Raw genomic sequence first — 19,797 nt, 5'->3', positions numbered from 1 at the left:
TGCTGCTCTGTTTACATGTTTATGGACCTGGTATCAGCAGAGATGGCTGACATACAGCTCTCTTAATACATCTAGAAAATGGCTGATGGCATGATACAGTGGTGGGGGACATCTGACTTAGAGCTTTTTCCTGTCATTATTCTAACAGCATCCAGATCAGTTAAGCTCTCAGCGGAGTACAAAATCCATCTCTCCCTTCTCATTCTCTCCTTTTCTCCCACGCAGTGTACGTGCATACTCTTTCTATTGACTACGGGGAAAGAAGTGAATTGAGAAAATTCATTGTCAGGGACAAATTGTTTTGCCTTTCTAATTGTTTAATATATTATGGGCATGTATCTTACAGCTATTTATTTTGAACTTGGATAAAAATATGAATATCTGAGGAAGAGGAAGGACTGACTTAGAATCATAGAATCATAGAAGGGAATGGTAACAAAATCAAGTTAAATCAAAGAATGTAATTTTTGTATATAAAATCCAGATTGAAAAAAAAAAAAATCAAGGAAAAAAATGCCTAGAAGACATCTTGAGTGTTGTCCACCATTTGTTAAGCTCTTCATCCAACAGCACTTTTTCCTGTGAATGCAATAGATCCAGCAGATTAAAGATGACAGGAAACCAGTGACTTTCATCTCTGTACTGTCAATCTGATTATGTTTTCAGTAGGTAATGAGTGACAGTTGTTACCAACTGATGGCTTCATGGTGACCCGTGTGAAAGCAATTGTGATCTTGTTCCATTTCATGGTCTGCAGGTGTCTACGTCTCAGAATAAGCTAACACAATTGACAGTAATTGGCACTGGTTTCAGCAGCCTCTGCAGGAGGTCAAGGACAATCCAACATTCCTGGACATTGCTGAGACATTTTGGAGTACTTTGAGGAAACTCTTGCCATTTTCCAAACTTCAACTGTCCCGACAATCAGGAGACACGTTGCTTTCCAGGGATGTTGGTTTCATAACATTCCACAGGACTATCAAAAGAAAATAAGCAGCGAAAGGGAGGCAAAATCTAGTTTCATCTAGTTATGAAAGTATTAATTTCTTAATCCAAATACCCTATTGAATGAATATCTTTTTTTAACTAAAATTAGGAATTTCCTTGTGATAGTGGTATTTTTGTCTTCAGTTTTGAGAAAAAGGAGAAATAGTTGTTCTATGCGTATGTTTATGTATACATGTGCATAAACAGAAATAGGATTTCATTGGAACCAATTAAGCACAACATATTGTGTATAGCTGGCGATTTGTTATGACATTACATAGCATGGTTAATAACAATTTAAAGGCAATAAATCCTTAGTAGGTCCTATGTTCTATTTACTTAAGCAGTCATTTCCTTTTCTATTTACACAATTCAGCTATCAGAAGAGTTTCTAGGATTCACATCTCTTTTTTTACTTTGTGAATATGAAGTGATAACTTTTTTTTTTTTTAAATATGATGACACGTTCATTGGATTTTAGTTCTGAAAGATGAATTATTGGCTCTGTTTTGATTAGAGAATAGATTATTTTTTTTCCCCGTATATCTATTATCTTACCCAGTGATGATTGCAGAGGTAATAGCAAAATTTTGCCAGTTTCAAATCGATTTTTAATTTTCGGTACCTTGGAGTTTTTATGGGGATAACTGAAAGACACACATCAAGGGTCTAATTTATCATTCTGCTATAATTCTCCTTTTTTTTCTTCTTTGGAAAGTGGAATAGGGGTTTCTCCTCCTTCTATATGAGACAAGGAGTGAATGTCTCTACAGGTATACACTGGGTGGTATATGCTGCATAGCTGGTAGGAGGATAAAGGCCGGCTTCATTTCTGCTGAGAACAGTCCTCCTCATCTGCACTTTTGGCTTAGATTTGGTCTTGATTATGATATTCCTCCCTGTTCATACAAGCTGGTTAAGTACTAAATATGTAGTTGGGAGTCCATTCCTTGCTCCCAGTATTTTGCTTAACAAAAGTAATATAAATACTTCAGTAGTATCAACAAAAGAGATATGTTAATTCATTATGCACATACATTTTCCTTTTAATCGTCTGAGTACCTCCAACACTTTTGTAGCTGAAAGTACTTTCAGTTTAAATCAGAATTTGTGCCAACTTTAACTTCTAGAATATTTTTCTAGAAAAGAGAAACTGTTTATTGTAACCCATTTTTAATTTATTTCTGTTTACAGAAATTTCAGTCCCTAAGGAAGAAGGACTATTATAGACATTATTACGAACATTATTACAAATATAATTGTGTAGTAGTGCATCTTGAGTGAGTCAGTGTTGCTTTTAAGAGTATTAAACAGGGATACCTGTCTTTTTCTATTTTTCCCCCCTCCACTTTAATTTTATTTTGAAAATTATAAAGTATATTAGATTTTCTGTTGTGTAGCCCATTCACTTACTTAGTATATGATTTTCTTTTTTATATTTTATGAGTATCTCTGTTCTAGGAATTCACTTTTGAGTCTTGAGTATGTTTCCCCAGCCTTTTTTCAGTTTCTGACCAGCTGGTTTGCTGGTTTGCTACATTTGTCATATTTCTATATATTTCACTTGGATTGGAGAAAACTTTGTAATATTTTGTTGCTTACATGATAGATGCATTTTGATTCCTGCTATATTCCCTGAATAAATAGTATGTATTTCTCTAATTTAACATGATGCTGTTTCATACTCAGTAACTTATAGATACCCTAAGAAATTTTTGATCAGTGTCAATTTTGCTCCCTTGCATATGGAGCCGACAAAGTTTGTGGCATTAATGTGTATGCTCATAGTTTATTGATCTGTTATGTAAACTTGCTCATTGTTATACATCATAACATGCTTGTTTAGAGTAAGAGGATGAGTCTTACTCATTGTTAAAACTCTTTGAAAATCTTGAATGTAAGTTCACAAAGGGTACAAAATAATATAGCTTGTTTTTTATTTCTAAGACTTGTTTATTTTTTGTCTTATCTTTCTCCTTTTGATAGGAAAATAAAATCATTCAAAACTGTAAGCACAGGAGTTGTGAGGTGCTCTAGCAATAGGAGACTTGCATATGTGTGAAAGCTCCTAAAATAGACTATTAATACACTGATAGTGTCTAGTGCAAATCTTCATGGTATCCTTTCTATGCAGAAAATTTATTTTGTTTTAAATTATAGAGAAAGAAAGCTTGTCAAGGTTTGAGAAACTAGAAATTAAGTGCTTTAAAAGAAACTTAGTAATACCAAGGAATAAAAATAAGCGTCCAGATGTTGATCAGTGCAGAGAATTGGGAAGAAAGAGGAGGAGCAGACTGCATGGTGAGAGCAAATGCTTATGGCAGATGAAGTGAAAAATCTTTTGCTCTATTTGTAGTCAAGAAGTGAACCTTAGGTAGTGTTGAAATTTAGTATATTTTGAGAGTTTGGAGAACTTCTTGTTACTTTCTTCAGTTGCAAGACTTTAAAAGGAGTGGATTCTACTTTTTCTGAATGTATGATGAAGTCAATAGTTTAGTTAAATGTTTTTTTGTTTCATTATGTAATGAGGAAAAATAGGTTTAATCATGTAAGTTTTTAATGTAATGAACTCTCAGTTGTGCTACTGGAGACCTTTTTTGCTTCTCCCTCCCCCCTTCCCCCCCCCCCCCCCCCCCCCTTTATTCACATTTATTTTAATGATTTTGGAGAAAAAGTGATTAGTGTGGAAAAAAATGAAAACTAAGGCCAAGGCTGAGAGATGTATAATTTGGAAGCTGTAACTCCCAACATCACATTCAGTCAAACAACTAGAATAATTTCTTCTTAAATCTGTCTGCTATGTTACGGTAGAAATTAAGCAGTTAACAGATGTAAGTACACATTTTGCTCATTTGATTGAAATACTGTAGATTCCAGTTACCCACTGCTTCTTGTTCTAGAAGGAATGAGGGAAGGCTATGCAAGAATAAAAGAACCACCCCACTGAACAGCCCAGTAGTGTTCTAAGGTAGCTCTGTTTTGGTAGCCATGTGCTTTATTGATGCTATGTTTTAGGAATTGGCCACTACTCAAATTTAAAGACAAAATCCTCTATTGTTTCAGATGCTGTTTAAGATCCTAAATTTCAAAGCATATGTCCAAATATCTGTGCTTTACAATTTCCCCACATTAAATTCAGCAGTTCACTCTTCTGTAAAAGTAAGTTGGCTCTTGATAAGTAATTTAGCAGTTATCCCTTGAAATAGGATCAGAAATAATGATATTGATTATTTTTTATGCCCAATTTTACTGTTTTGATACAGAGATAAAAAGCCAACAGTAACTAATGCTCTTAATATGTATATTGATTACTGTTCAGATATTTTTTTTGTATTTTGAGTACTTTAGTGAACATATAAATTGAAAATGGGCTTTTGAGAAGTAGTAGTTTATCATTAAATCTTGAATCATTAAATCTAAGATGATACAGAAATTGGTGTTGCATCCAATTCTAGTTTGTAAGTATAGTCATTAGTCATTTTTCATACATTCATATATTCAGTAAAGTTTATGTCATGTTTACTCAGATGTCTTAGTGTTGATTGGTGTCATGCCATGCTTGTGAGATGAAATGTTTTACTGCTCTGAAGAATTTTATGCTAAATGCTATTTTCGGGTATTATCTTATTGTGAAATATTTCTTTTATTTCTTCTTTTAATGTCTGTAGTGGATGCTCTGACGGTTATAATTGTCTGTTCATAAGAGTGAACACTACACTTTGACTTCTCTCAAAATGCAATGTTCTGACTTCCCACTGTAACTCCAGTGACCCCTACTGTGGGCACAGGCAGCATTGTTGACTTCTGAACTTTCAAATTAAATTACTTGTTGATCCTAAACTTTTCAGTGATCAGATGATTGCCAGAATTCTTAGGGAATTCAAGCCTGTAGGCAGTTCTATCAGTAAGCAGGGCAAATTGCTGACAGTCACAGGAATGCTTCACCTAGTCCATCTTAGATTTTTTATATTGTTTCCAAATTCGATGGGATATTTTAAATCATAAAAATAAGAATAATATATTAATGCTACTAGCGGCAGCCTACTTTAGATGTCTAGCATTTAGAATTACATTCTCTGATGTATTTTTTAGGAGACTGCAAATCCTGAGAGGGACTGTTTCATTGCTGTGATATTTGTTCTGCTGCTTGTTGTTTATTGTCATTGTGATGGTTGTGTTTGTGACTGCACAGAAAAGCCTAAACTCATGAGATTATATATAACACAAATGATAGTTACGTAGTACAATATACCTATACTACATATAATACTGTATTATATATATGTGTATACGTAAACATGCAACCTTTTCCTCTCTACTAATAATTTGTGAAAACTGTAATGTAAATTTTCTGCTTCAAAACTTCAGTTTATTTTTTTACTATTTTTTCCTTTTTTTATGTGAAGCAAATAGAATTGCTGCTATATTACGCTAGGCCACTTCTTAACTACCGTATGATGTGAAATTAATGATTTTTGTGTGCTGTTTTAAAATATACCATATTGGAAGAGTTGGCAGTCACTAGAAAATCCTTTTGACGAATATTACTTAGTATAATCAGCCTAGAGGTCATTATGTGTCAAGTTCAGGGCTATATAAATATCTACTGTAGGGTTGTGGGTTTTTTTGTTTGTTTTTTTTTTTTGTTACTGAGTATCCCTTGTTATTCAGTGACCCGTGTATGAATGTTTCTGTATACCAGTCAATGCATGTCTCCTCTTTCACAGGAGAAAAGAAAATATCTAGTTCTCATTGTATTACAGTGTTCTCTGACAAAAAACATAGTCATGAGATAATTGATTGTGCTGGAGAATTACAAATGTTGCGGCACTACCAAGGTCATCTAACTCACCAGTGTCAGCTGCCCTGTAATAGGAGTGTTTTGTTCAGAAATGGGGCTATTGCAAAATGGCTCAATAGGAACATAGTGAAGGTGTTCAGCATTTGAAACGGCCATGTTTTGAGAGAAAGATGGTACATAGAAACGAATACCATCCTGACTGGTAAGAAGTTAATGACACCCTATGGGTGATAACGAATTTTACTTTTAAGCAAGTTGGATTTATTAGGAGCTGTGGCTATATACCAAGGTGTTCTAGATGAAAAAAAAAAAAAAAAAAAAAAAAAGTTTAAATTTTCTAAATCTGAAAATACTGAAATCTGGGGTTATTACAATTCCAAAAAAAGTTTAAAACAAACAAATTTAAGTGGTTGAAATATATATATATATATTATTGGCAAGATTTCTGTTGTCCCTGAATAGATAATGTACCGTATGTATATTGTAATAGCATATCAAGCTGAGCAAGATTCATCTCTCCATGTTTATGGCAGCATAGAGCATGATAATTGTATTGTCAGGAGATTGAAATATAAAGTTATAACTGAAGCACACCTTGTCTGAAAATGTACATATTACAGAAAACCAGAGGGAGGTGCTCCAGATGATTTGCTTCTCCACTGAAGGACCATTTGTCTGTACTCCATTCACTTACATTTACAAACGAGATTACATTGATAAGAATATCCTTACATATAACCAATAGTGTTACTCTAATTAATGTGTTTAGTAGGCTTACAGTAAGAATTAATGTAAAAAGACATTAGTATCAGAAAGTTACTGCAGTAAAGTTACAGTACTTCTCTTAAATGTTATTGTACTTCTTATGAGTATGTAATCTGTAAAATGATCTATATAATTAATGACTATCAAACATACGTTGACTGCAAGATTGTACTAAGAGAAATGTATAGGCCTGGTAATATTCCACTGTATGTTCAGCAGAAAATATTGTTGATATGATCAAAACTAGGCCCATCCTGTGAAGGGCTTTCTGATTTACTTGTTTTTGTGGTGAGGACTGGGGAGAGGCAAAAAGAGGTGTCTGGAACTTTATTAACATGATGCATGAAATGGTAGCTTGATTTGAGGCTTGTCTAAAAACTGTCACCAGCAAATCTCTTTTGGAACAGCTGTGTAGTTATGGATAGTTTTATCACATATAATATTTTGAAAAGTCTTTTCTCACTGCTCAAAAAATTACGAATAATCAGGTCAAGACAAGGTACCAAGAAAATTCACACTGAAGCTAAGACGTAAACCACACCTGTTCACTCTTGCTATAGCATAAATTACTTAGCTTTGTTTATAAAAAACTTGTTAAGCAGTTCTTTTTTAAGCTCTTGTAGAGCTATCTTTAAATATAATCTTTGCTACCATGCAACGGATTGACGAAAACAGTTTTTTAAGTGGTAAAAAGAGATCTCACAGTTAAGACCTTTCTACTGTGAAACAGTTTGTGACAGTAGTGGTGTTCATAATACACAGCCAGTCAGCAGTAGTGAATGAATGATCACGACCTCAAAATTACAAGATCAGAGACTGTATATTTTTCTATTTGTGTTACTGTCCATTTCTTTCTAGTACTACTTTTCTATGATATATACCTGCAACCAAGTTTGTTGTGTGAGCCTTCAGCTTTCCCTATTTTCAGACTTGTTAGATGTTGTTTGAAATAATACATTTTATGAGTACAGTATTTTGATTAGTGAAACACTGGGAACTAGACTAACAATAGCATTATGCTTTCTGAACGCTTTGTTCTGGAGTATGACTAGCTCACTGGATTTCTCACTGAAATACTGTAGTGTATCTACTAATATTAAGCAGGTTTCTAGTGGTCTTACAAGTATTTATTGTAACAAAGCAAATTATTCAATGGAGGGGGATTACACAATTTTACAAATATAGGTAATACACAGAATTAATGTATCCATTAGTTGGATGTATGTTAGGTGTCATCTTCAGATTACTGGATGTAGTATGGCATTTTTCTCAGAAACAAGCATAGGTATTATTATCACTGTTTTTTTCTTTTTTTCTAAGTATGTAGAGAGTGCATATAAATTCAAATTCAAGCTGACTTATGTCAGTTTGGGAATATAAGAGGATTGCTTTCATAGTCTCATTCTATTCTCATAGTCTCACACTATTCTCATAGTGTGTCATTCTTATACAATTATTACAGAATGATTTGGTTTGGAAGTGATCTCAGAGCCCACCCAGTCCCAACCTCCTGCCATGCGCAGGGCTGCCCCCCACTAGAACAGGTTGCCTGAGTGCCTCCAGGAATGGGGCATCCGCAGCTTCTTTCGGCAGCCGGTGCTGGTGCCTCACCTTCCACTAAGTAAAGAATTTCTTCTGTCATGTAATCTCAATCTCCTTTCTTTTAGTTTAAAGACATTCTTGTTCTGTCACTATCAGACCATGTAAAAATTTCGTACCCTTTCTGCTTGTAAGCACCCTTCAAGTACTGGAAGACCACAGTGTACAGGAGATCCCAGGCCTGGACACAATACTGCAGATGGGGCCTCACAAAGGCAGAGTATGGGGATGCAGTCACCTCCCTGCTGGCCACCCCTTTTTTGATGAAGCCCGAAATACTGTTGGCCTTCCAGTTTGCTGTTGCACACTGCTGGCTCATGTCCAGCTCAAAGTCCTTCTCTGAAGGGCTGCTCTCGAGGGGTTTTCCCTTTCTGAATAGAGCTGTACTGATCAAATTGAATTGCCTCTTCCTATTTCTCAAATTTTAATAGAAAACTGAGGATTTTTAGTTAGCTAATTATAGTAATCCCTCTTCATCCTTCTTGAGGTTTATTTATTTTCATTCTCTTGTCAGGTTCAATTTTGTTCTTTCAGCTGTTCATCCTCCCCTAAATAATTATTAGCACAGTTGCACCAAAATGATTAATTTTATCCAACTTCTGAATATACATTCATCTCTGCTTTGACATAGTTTGATTGTGATATTTATTGCTTTTGGGGTACACGAACTCAATGTCAAGGATAGGAACAGTCTGCTATGTTGCATCAGAACTAGTATAGGGATGACACTTTAACTGACTTGTGGAGTGTCACTCTTTGCCATGTATGCTGATAAAGTGGGATGTGCTTTTATAATCTCTGGATCTGGTCAAGAGAACTGTGTTTTTCTGTCTGTTGATCCTGTGTCCAGTTCTGCATCTTCTCATGTTTAAAAGGTAGCTGTGTGTTCAGGCTGCACTTTTTGTTCCATGCCAGCATTTCAGATCTGGTTTTCAGTATGAAATCACTTAATGACATTGAGCTTCTCTTTTAATGATTTATGGATAAATGTGAGGCTGTATCATAGCCTTACTATTTGCTTGCTTTCAATTTTCTCTGAAATCTTTATTTTCTCTTGAAAAATATTCCTTAGTTTGCCTGTCATTTTTCTTTACAGTCAGTATAGATTTATTATCGTTTTAAAAATATTTACTGTGTTGGTTGGACCTTCATTATTTTAATATTATTTAATTTTATATTAAATTTTATTATCCTGGATATCATGATTCCTTCATAAGACATTTGCTATTCTTTTCTTCTCCTGTTGTGCCAATATCCCTAGAAGATAAACTTCTATTGATTGTTCAGTTTTGTTCCTGCATATATTGGCTCATTTTTAGTCATGAAAGTGCTTGACACTAGTTATAGCAAACACTGAGTAAGCTAGATACATTTTCTGAAAGATGAGACAGTGAAACATCTACCTTCATGTGTAATGCCCTACTGAAGGGGAATTTCATTCCATAATATTTTATGATTCCTTAGCACTTTTCATTTCAGAGTGTTTTGCACTTTTTATCTGGAAGTTCAGTGAGAGTGGAACCAGTCTCATTGCCCCTTTGCTACAAAGCTTTAAACTGAAGAAGACTTTTCCTCAGCAACAAAGGGAAAGAAATATTACTTTTGCCCTCAATATTGCTGAACTTCTGAGAGGAGCTGACAAACATTCTTTATCTTCTGCCAGAAAAGGAAGAGAAATGGTAGAAAGTCATCCAACTTGACTGAAGTTGCTTATAAGGGATGTACACATTAAAAAGACAGGGAAGTCTCACACCAGCTGACAGGTGGGGCAAGTCCATGCAAAGAGAACAAAACTGACCCAGTTTTAGCAGTGCCAAATCAGTGTGTATTTTGTGGAATCAAACTTAAGGGACAGCAGATTTTTCCTGATAAACCTACTGGTAAGCAGAGGCAATATTACTAAAATTGAGATAAAAAATCAGAACCTGTCTCACACTAGGATCGTTCCACCAAATCATTATTTTTCTTCAGAATATTATGATTATTTTTTTCATTTCTTCCTCTCTTAAAATCTCCTTCCCCATCCTTAGTATGTCACCTAATGTCAATCACTTCCTAAAATTTATTTTTCATCTTTAGCTCTGCAAGTGTTTTCAAAATACAAATTAATGCATCAGTTATCCAACAATTAATACTCCCTGCTCTTTAGTCCTGTGATTCTCCTCCAAAAGCTTGATATTCCCCAAACCTCCATTTTCCCATCTGCAACTGCCTCATCTTCATTTTTGTCTTTCATAGATTTCATCCTTTTTGTTTCAGTTAGAAGTGTGAATATACCAGTGTACTTCCTCCTTATCATGCTGAATTTTGATAAATCAGTGTGAGCCTAGCTAACTGCATGTGTATGTAGACGTTAAGATAGCAACCTGATTGCTGAGTTAGACTTGCAGTTTCCCAGTGACATGGGTCACAGAGTCTATAAATGAGGTTCATACCAGCATCTGTGGATTTCTGTGTTACTGAGCTCTGACTCCTTGATCCACCATATCTGTCTAAATCTCTCCTTTATGGAGAAAGAAAGCCCTGAATCCACTTACTTAGTGTTTGTTCTTGAAGAGTCGTTGTGGCTTCAAATTAATGTCTTTTCAGTAACTGTAGTCAGTTGGTATCATGCAGCAAGACTTAACCCTGTATTGTGAATATATTTTTTTCTAGTCTTTCACTGAAAGCCAGAGTAAACCATGTTAGTTTACCCACTGCTGCGTTGCATCTACTGATAGACCACTATCCGTCACTGATTTGTGAGGAATCAGAAGCTCTCACTGCAAACTGGTTACTTGGCTACTCACTTGTCATGCTTTCCTAAGCTCTTCATAAAAGTTACCTGAAGAAGTTACCTACAAACATTATAGCTTATAGCTATGTGATTCTTTTGCCCATAGTATTTTTGAGTAAGAGAAGTCTCTCAGAGTAGTTATATCTAGCTTTTCCTCCTACAGTTATGTTAACTTCTGTTTTTCAGAGACCATATGAGATGGGGAATGATTTTAAATGCTTACAGATCAGGAAGAAGGGTTAGAAACTCCTTTCAAAATTTGAAAAAAGAGGCCTTAAAGAAGGTCTTGCCACACAGTAATAAAAAGCAGAGGACTGGATTTCTTACAAGCTGCTTTTCCAGCAGAGGTAGTATATCTGATGGATACACATTTATTTAATTCTTCTTCTCTGTGAATAAAAGTCAGAACATAATCTCAAAACACATATTACAACCACATTCATATTTTTTTCCTGACTAGAGAGAAAACTATCCCAAAAGAAGAAGTTCAGTGAATGTAGGGAAAGGTTTATATGATCTATTCAAGCCATATTGCCATATCACATACATTCGGAATGTTAATCTATTTAAGCAAAGATTATCTTCACAAGTTAAGCTCATGTTAGTACAGTTGACAGCTTTCATCCACAGCAAACTCAGGTCTTAAACTACCTCCTTCTATATGAGTTGTCTAGTGAGGAAGATTAGAAAATAACATGGAAGTAAGCCATGCAGAAAAAAAGCAACAACATTTAGAACATTTTAGCTGATTGAGACTATGTGAGAACCTGTTTCCTGAGTTGAGATCTGCTACCAGTGAAATAAAACCCTACCCATGAGCTACAGTTACATATCTAGAACTGTCGAGTCATATACAACAGATAATCCTTCCAGGTATCTGGTTCACAGGGAGGAGGGAAGTATTTCTCCAACATTGCAGGGCAAGCTGTCAGCATTCTTTCTACATAGAGGACAACAGATTATGAAAGTTTAATAATTCAGAAATTCTTATGGTTAGCAGGAAAATTAAACATCTTTTCTCCAGTGCAGGTTTCACTCCAAGCAGATTTGTTTTTAAAGGTTGTGAGAAATGAATCTCCGTTTCTCTTGTCTCCCTTCTCTCCTTTGTGTCAGCATATTTCTATTTATTTAATGAAAAATATAATGTGAATGTGCCAGTTGTTCTTTATTTTGTTCCTGTAGGTTCTTCTAAATATTTTTTTTCAGCACATTTTCCATGAGAGGACAAAGCTGTCATTACTAGGTGAGATGGTAAATTTGGCATCAAGGTGGTTATGATCTTACTGTAAGAATCTTTGGTTTCTGAAGCAGGTTGGGTTTCATGTTGAATTGCTTTTAAATGCTGCAACATCCAACAAATAACCTGAGAGCTTCTAGAGAATTTTAAATATGTAATGGAAATCATTATAGTTTTTCATGTCCAAAGTAATCTAGTTAATGACCTCAGTTCAGTCACTTTGTGTCCCTTTGTTCTATAAAACGGCTTCTGTAGCAGTCTAAAAGCAACAGGAGTCACTGTTCAGAAAGACCAGAATAATGCTTGACTGGGAGCGCAAAATTCCTTCTATTCCAGCCATACCTCACTACCACTGAAAAGAATGTTAGAGTTCAAAGTATTTTGCAGATGTTGGAGGTAATGTTGTGGAGCAACTGTACTTGGCATTAAGTTCATCCACAATTGAAAATTTTTTAAATTATTTCAATCATAAAGTCAAAATCAAAAACAGGCTTAGGCTTACTGAGTGAGTGAGTAAAAGGAGTAGAAATAAACGAGCAGTATCCATATAAAATCCATGTAAGAGTAATTCTTTCCTTTATTACAGAAGTTGCAAGGGTAGCCATAACTACTCACATTAAAATGAAGTATAATTCCATATAATTTAAATACTGAATTTTAATTTACATGTCTTACAGTAGCAGGTAGGAATTTGGTCATCTTGTATTATCGATTTTGTCACAGACATCTTTTAAGAAAAAAGACAATGAATATATAAGTTTTCCTAGACACTGTCAATTGATGAAAACATTCTCATGTACAAAAGCTTTGCAAGACCCATGTGACAGAGTGGTTTAGCTTTTTCTGTCCCATTATTGACATACAGAAGAGGAATATTAATAAGAGTTTCAGATTTATTTTTTTAGAAACGAACTAAAATTTACCTTACTACATGAAGTACCTTAAAGCTGGAATAAAAGGCCCATCTTTGAAAGCAAAGGGTTTTTGTTTTTCTTTTTTTCATGTATTTTAGTTATCAGTTGTCACGATCAGTATGTTGTCATGTGAGGAGATTCTTTGAATATAATTTACAACATAACAGCAAACTGTTATGATATGCACTATGACAAATTCCATATGCCTGCATAAAATTGAAACCTAATTTCCACTCTGTGCATTTCAGTTCAGGGTTTCACTTATTTTATAATATCCCAAATAGTATTTTACAGCCTTTGATAGCTATTATTAATTTATCATAAATTTCATTTCACTAGTATGTCATTGCTGTAATGTGGCACTTAGCATTATCTAAAGTATCTGTTTCATTTGAGCTAGAGAAATAGCCTTTTCTGTACGTGAGCTTTTTTTTTTCCCTGCAGTAGCTGAAGTGTTAAAGCCTGAAAGGATTTAGGAAGCTGCAGTGAATGTGTTAAGACTGTTAATGAAGCCTCTGAATCTAAGGACAAAATTAGCTCTCACACCCACGCTGCACAAAGTACAGCAACTGTCTGATAGAATTGCATCATGACTTTTACCTGGGGATGGTAGTATCATTTTCACTTGAAATGATGAAATTGGGAAGACAGATGTCCCCAAAGGACACTTTAAGGAGCTTGTGCCTACATAAGTTACTAGACAAAAATCCCTGAAATTTGAATGTGAGACCTATGTTAAAAAAAATGCTTATTGAGTGGGAGCTACTGATCATTTATTCTACTATGTTATATTTGTTCTTATAGAACGTACAACAATGTACTTCTGATGCAGAATAACCTGAGAAATGAAGAATAAAAGGAAATATTAAAAATAAAGTTTCTGAACAACTTTATTTTCTTAGAGGAAAACAAAGCACTGCATATGAATATGATTCCCTGTAACCTAGTGCTGAAGAGCAACAACAAAAAAAGAAGTATCGCTACTTATTTCTTCCATTTCAGAGAGTGGGAAAGGCATGTGTGGCTGTAGTCATGGAGAGTTAACAATCTCCAAGATCCAGAATATCCTGTTCTTCTCACCTCTCAGCCCACAAAAGCACCTTATTTCAGATGTGACTCGAAGATCAGGGCCAACAGATCAGTAAAAAACAAGGCTGGGGGGACTATGGACAATCCTGGCATCATGCCACTGCTGATTTTATCTATTCCTTGCAGGTTTTGCCTGTCGGTTTAAACAGACAAGGCAGGATCACAAGGTCTGGATAGCAATTGGCACTATCCAGCGACATAGGATTGGAGTAGACTGTAAGAGAACAGCTTAGGAAGGAGAGGGAGTAGAAGGAGCCAGGAATGAAGAAAAAAAAACAGTATTCCCAAAGAGCAAAGAACATTGAAATAAAAATATTCTCAATGGGAATATATAACAGGAAATGTATATACAAATGTGAATGGATATGACTGATAGTATAGAAGCACTGAATAAAATCATAAATTACAACAATAAAAAATAGTGGTAATTGCAAACCTTCATGCACTTTACCCAGAAATACCAAACAGGTTTTAACTATGAGGCAGGTGGAGGTGCATGATCAGCTGGTATCTCTGTCTTTTACTAACCTCTGTACTTATTCCTCTTGTATGTTCTACTATGTTGTTTCACAGAAGGTGCGATTTATTCTAGGTATTATCAGAACTCAAATAAACTTGTTCTCCAGTTCATTATCAGGTTATGGGCCCCTGATTTTCCATTTCACGTGAATGATAGCTCATCTCCAAAATTTCTTTTGGTGTTACAGCAACTGGCTGGTGCTAGAAACAGTGTAAATAAAGTTTCAACTGATAATACCTCTGCCAAGGTGCCTTCAGGTACATATCCCATGGGTGCCAAGCTGCTCTGCTGAAGCCATTATATTACCTTAAACACAGCATGGGCTGGAAGGAGAAAAAAATATTAAAAAGTGAATTCCTCAAATCCCAGCATTATAAGAACACAAGTGCTGTGTAGCAACAATGCTGCTAATCTTCTCAGGAGGTACAATGTGGATTTAGCTACATAGACTCAGTCAGCTACCCTATACCATAGGACTTCTGGCCAGAGAATCGCTCTCTCTGGAGGCTGTATACTGCAACCTAGAGAAAACTTTTGTTGCTCTGCCACTTCTTTTTCTGGAAATTTGAGCATTATTCCTTTTGCTCTGATCAAATACATTTTTTTCCTCTTATCACTGATAAAGGATTGATTTTAGCTTGAACAGGTTTAGCGTTAGTTTCCATTTTTCTATATTTTCCTTATATGTATTCATTTTTCCATATACTTATAAAATTTTTATATTGTATCTAAAAAATACAAATATATAGGATATAGTTATCTGTGAATGTGGCCAATAAAGGATGCTGTTTTAATAGATTCAAAAATAAAACGTGGAAACCTGAGAGAAGGGATTAGTGTAGTTTTATTTATTTATTTTGTAATAAGTTTGCCACTGCCTCGCGAAGCCTTACTTGCAAAATTAATTCAAATTGGCTCGAACAAGAGCACTGTAAGGTGGATTAAAAGCTATCTGAAAGTCTGCAAACAAAGGGTGTCATGTACCACAAGGATCACTGCTAGAACCAGTCATTTTTAACATCTTTATTAATGGCCAGGGAGAGGGTGTTAACAACATGCTAATAAAACTGGCATGTTATACTATGTTCTGTGGGGATAGAAATGTTTGAAAGTTAAGAGAACAGACACAAGGCATGCAGGGAGAATAGAAAAATGAGCAAAGATATTATAGTGAGATTCAACATCAAGAAAATGCATCCCAATTTGATCTTTTGAGGAGAATTTGAAAAATGGATTATATGCTTGAAGAAACTTGGAAGCAGTTATTTAGAAAAAGCACGGCATAGAGGTGGTAATCAACAACCAATGACATGGAGTTTGGTTGTAAGTGGAACAGCCTGTGAGCTTGCAGGGCTGTGCATGAGGCTCTCAGCAGGCAAGATGGCTTTATATAGGTGGTAGAGCAGGCGTCTGGGCAGTGCTGAAGTAGTAGTCAGTCCTAAACAGACAGATAAGTCGATTATAGGATTTCTTCCTTCCTCTTCATTTCTCTGCCTCTAATGTGATATTCTAAATATTACAGCATTCAAATGTTGCAGCTGTTAAAAATGATTGTTTAAGCTAATAGGGAACAGGGACATGCTACTGAATTATTATTCCTAAAATATCAACAGCAAATATCTTGCAGAATCTTAAATAATGAAACAAACAAATAAATAATGGAAAATACAGTAAGTATTGAGTGCCTCTGGAAAATAAACTAATTGAATGCACATACAGCAGCAAATAAACATCTTCAGATCTCAAAAATTCAATACTTCTGTGAATGAAAGCTCAACACTTTCTGTATCACAGTAACAAACGCTGAGTGAGTCATGGTTACATGATACATTTACTACGTAATTCTTGAATAAAAATAATGAATTTATGTTTTTTTTTCTGATCATGTCAAAGACTAATGAAATACTTTTTCAAATGTCAGTTTGCAGTGTAAAAATCCTTCAAGTCTTTTGAGTTGTCCTTAAATCAATGTCTCCCTCCACATGAACTGCATAAGTTTGAAGATGCAACATTCTTCCTGTCTGCTTAATGCATTGGAAATTTATATTCAAACTTTGAAAAAATAACATAAAATATTACAGGTTTAAGCGTCATATAAGAGCATAAACTGTGATGGCTCAATTGACAGTTCAACTAATACTTTCTTTCATTTGAGTCTTTAATTTTTATTTAAATATTATTTTCTTTTTTCCTCATCTGATATAACCAGATGTCAATGCCAGCAGTTTACCTGAAAAGTAAAACTAAAAAGGTATACTATCTTTAAAAAAAATCAAATGTCCTCCTTTTTAGGAAGGTTACGTTACAGCTAGAACATAATATTTTATACAAGTCATGAAGTTTTCATCTAGGTGCATGGTTTTCTTCATTCCTGCATTATAAAAAAAAAAAAAAAAGTTCCTTTTTTTTTTTTTTTCTAGCAGACAGTTCAATCATATGACTAACCTAATTGACTGAAGTTGCAGTATTTCATTCTTTTTGTGAATGTACAAAGGTTTGTATGTAGTGAGAGACACAAAAAAAAAATCTGTTATCCTGATGACAGGATCAAAACATTAATTTTCTGTCCTCTGAGTGTATTTTTCCAACCTTGTTTACACATGAATGATGACAACGTGATTTCTTTGGTAAAAGTGGAGCTTCTCACTGTTCTTTTAGTATTTTCTAAAGCTGTTTTCCAGATTGTCTGTTATTTCACAAAACTTCACAAAAGCATAATTTAGTCTGAGAATACTGAATCCTAGTATCATAGAATCATTTTGGTTGGAAAAAATCTTCAAGATCATGAAGTCTAAATGTGAACTTGTCCTACCAAGTCCTTCACTAAACCGTGTCCCTTTGTGTTATGTCCACGTGTTTCTTAAATATCTTCAGGAATGGGAATTCTCCCATTTCCCTGTGCAGCCCGTTCCCATACTTGAATTCCTTGCCGTCCTTCTTTGTAAACTGTTTTTTTCAACTAGTGTAAATCAATCCATTAAGGATTCCCCCTCGTCTTTTCAAAAGTATCTTTTGGTTCAGCTGAAGTTTAACCGGGATTGTTACAACTGAATCAGGAGAATAGCTTTTCCATATTGTGAGAACAGCCTTTCACATAACTTGAGTGGATACAAGCTGAAGGACAGGAGGCCTGCATAAATGTAAGCTCAAGAACAAAATGTGGAGGCCATGAAACTTGTTGTCAAGTGAAGATACAAAAGTAGAGTAGATGTCCTGTTGTTGAAGATAAGATGGCAAAACAGATGCCTCAGCTCAATGTAACATCGGTGAGAACTGGTTTGGGCCACCCCCCTTAAAAGGTTGGAAATTTACAGCAAGAATGACTATTAGCCTTTATCCCACAGCCACTAGAGATGTTAGTTATTTTTGGGAATGTCTGCCCATGTCCTTGGAATGTAATGGAACATGTATATGCTATACCTTTCAAGATGTAGTTGCTGCTTCTCTCAGTGTGCATGTTGGTAGTGATCCCCCATGCACCCAGCACTGTAATAGAGAGAATACCTGCTTGACATGACTCACTGGTGTGTAAAGTTACTTTGTTGATTTTGTTAGCTTCACAACAAAAATCTGAGAATAAGGTCATCAGTTCTGTAGTAGTGCTTCAAAGTGGTTTTCCACCTTTATCAGCTGAAGACTGGTGAAGTGTTTTTGTTTTTTTTTTTAATGTGCAAAATAAGGAGAGCAGGTCTTTCTTGACTAGCTGTTTACTCTTACATAGCTGCTTCTGTTGGCTCACACTAGTTGTTCTGAGTGTAGCTGAACAGCTCCTGTTCTTGGAAGAGCATTTACACTGATTTTGAAGCTCTGCATTCGGTATGCATTTTTGAACAGGCAGTGGTAGCCTGAGCAACGTTTTCTGCATTAATTGTTTGTGAAACCAAAGGTGAATTATATTGGAAAATTGATCTGGCTGAACAGTAACCATTATTTTATCTTTAAACTACAAAGCTTATGTAGCTCTGCTATGTATGGAACACAACCTCAAAAGAAAACATCCCTTAACGTGGATCTCCTGCTTAAATGAGGAGACACTGAAAGTCTTTCCATAGCCTCTTATTAGATCTGTACAGGAAGCATCCATTATGGCATTTTTAGAGTGCAAGAGTATAATCATAAAGACTTTGTTAAATATGCATTTGTGTGAAATAGCTAAAAGAACCTAAGAAAAAAAATGCTGGGGAAAATGCTTTTGTGGTAACTGGTAAGCTATACCTCTTTGAAAACTAATAGAAATTTCACGTCTTCTATAAGAAATTGAAAATTAAATGAACGCCAGTTGTGAGTTTGTTGGTCGCTGTCGCAGTAATCTGTTTAGTATGCTACTGAAACATGGGTCTGTCTGAGTGCTCTCTATCAATAACAAAGGTTCAGTTGTTTTATTTGCATAGCGGTTTACATTAGCTTTAGTCAGCACTTTGAAATCTACATTTTGAGTGCTTTTTTGAAGCATTTGTTTTATAGATTTTTCCTTTCTGTTGATGATTAAGGTAACACTGTACGATTCCAGAGTGAAAAACAAAACAAAAAACCAAAACCACTGGGTTTTATTTATGGTTAAATAAATGCAAATCTACACGTATTTTTTCCCATCTGCCTCTGAACTATGGGGCTACTTGTTCTGTGGAAATATTTATTCCATTATTGCGCTGACATAGCCAAATAAAAATCTGGGCTTGAAGTTAGATTTTGATCAGAAAATGAAGTTCTGTTTAAATATTCTTTATGTGCATAATGGTATTATGGATTTACAATATTTGATGGGGCAAATACAGTATGCATCATAGTTTTCATAGACTAAAGAATATCTTTGTCACATTTATAAATGTAAACAAATGGAGTCAGTTAAATAAGGTTTGTAAACAGTTAAAATGTGCAAGGTCAAATTGCAAGTCTTTTGAAACTTTTTGCTCTTTTAAAGTTTTTAACATATTAATGATCTAATCCTTTCCAAAGCTCTGTGTGAGAAGCAGTGGGTGCAGTAGCACCTCTGAACCCCTGGACTAGGCTGTGCACAGGCACCCAGAAACGCCTGTCTGACTGTGGATTTCCTTTGTGTGCTTGAGAGATATCCTGGCTCAAAGACAGGATGGGACCATTTGCACTCTT

The 19,797-nt window shown here is 35.1% G+C and overlaps 1 protein-coding gene and 1 non-coding gene across 5 annotated transcripts in view; both read left to right on the top strand.

The window, feature by feature from the left end:
• CADM2 (cell adhesion molecule 2) overlaps positions 1–19,797 on the top strand; it is a 655,431-nt gene that overhangs the window by 132,532 nt on the left and 503,102 nt on the right. The gene's annotated exons all lie outside the window — the stretch shown is intronic.
• Positions 14,270–14,354, top strand: MIR1806 (microRNA 1806). The gene has a single exon (NR_035309.1). It is a non-coding gene; the product is annotated as a microRNA 1806 (primary transcript).

The sequence above is a fragment of the Gallus gallus genome, chromosome 1 (assembly GCF_016699485.2).
Source record: "Gallus gallus isolate bGalGal1 chromosome 1, bGalGal1.mat.broiler.GRCg7b, whole genome shotgun sequence".
Taxonomy (NCBI): Eukaryota; Metazoa; Chordata; class Aves; order Galliformes; family Phasianidae; genus Gallus; species Gallus gallus.
This window is presented reverse-complemented; position numbering and strand designations above follow the sequence as displayed.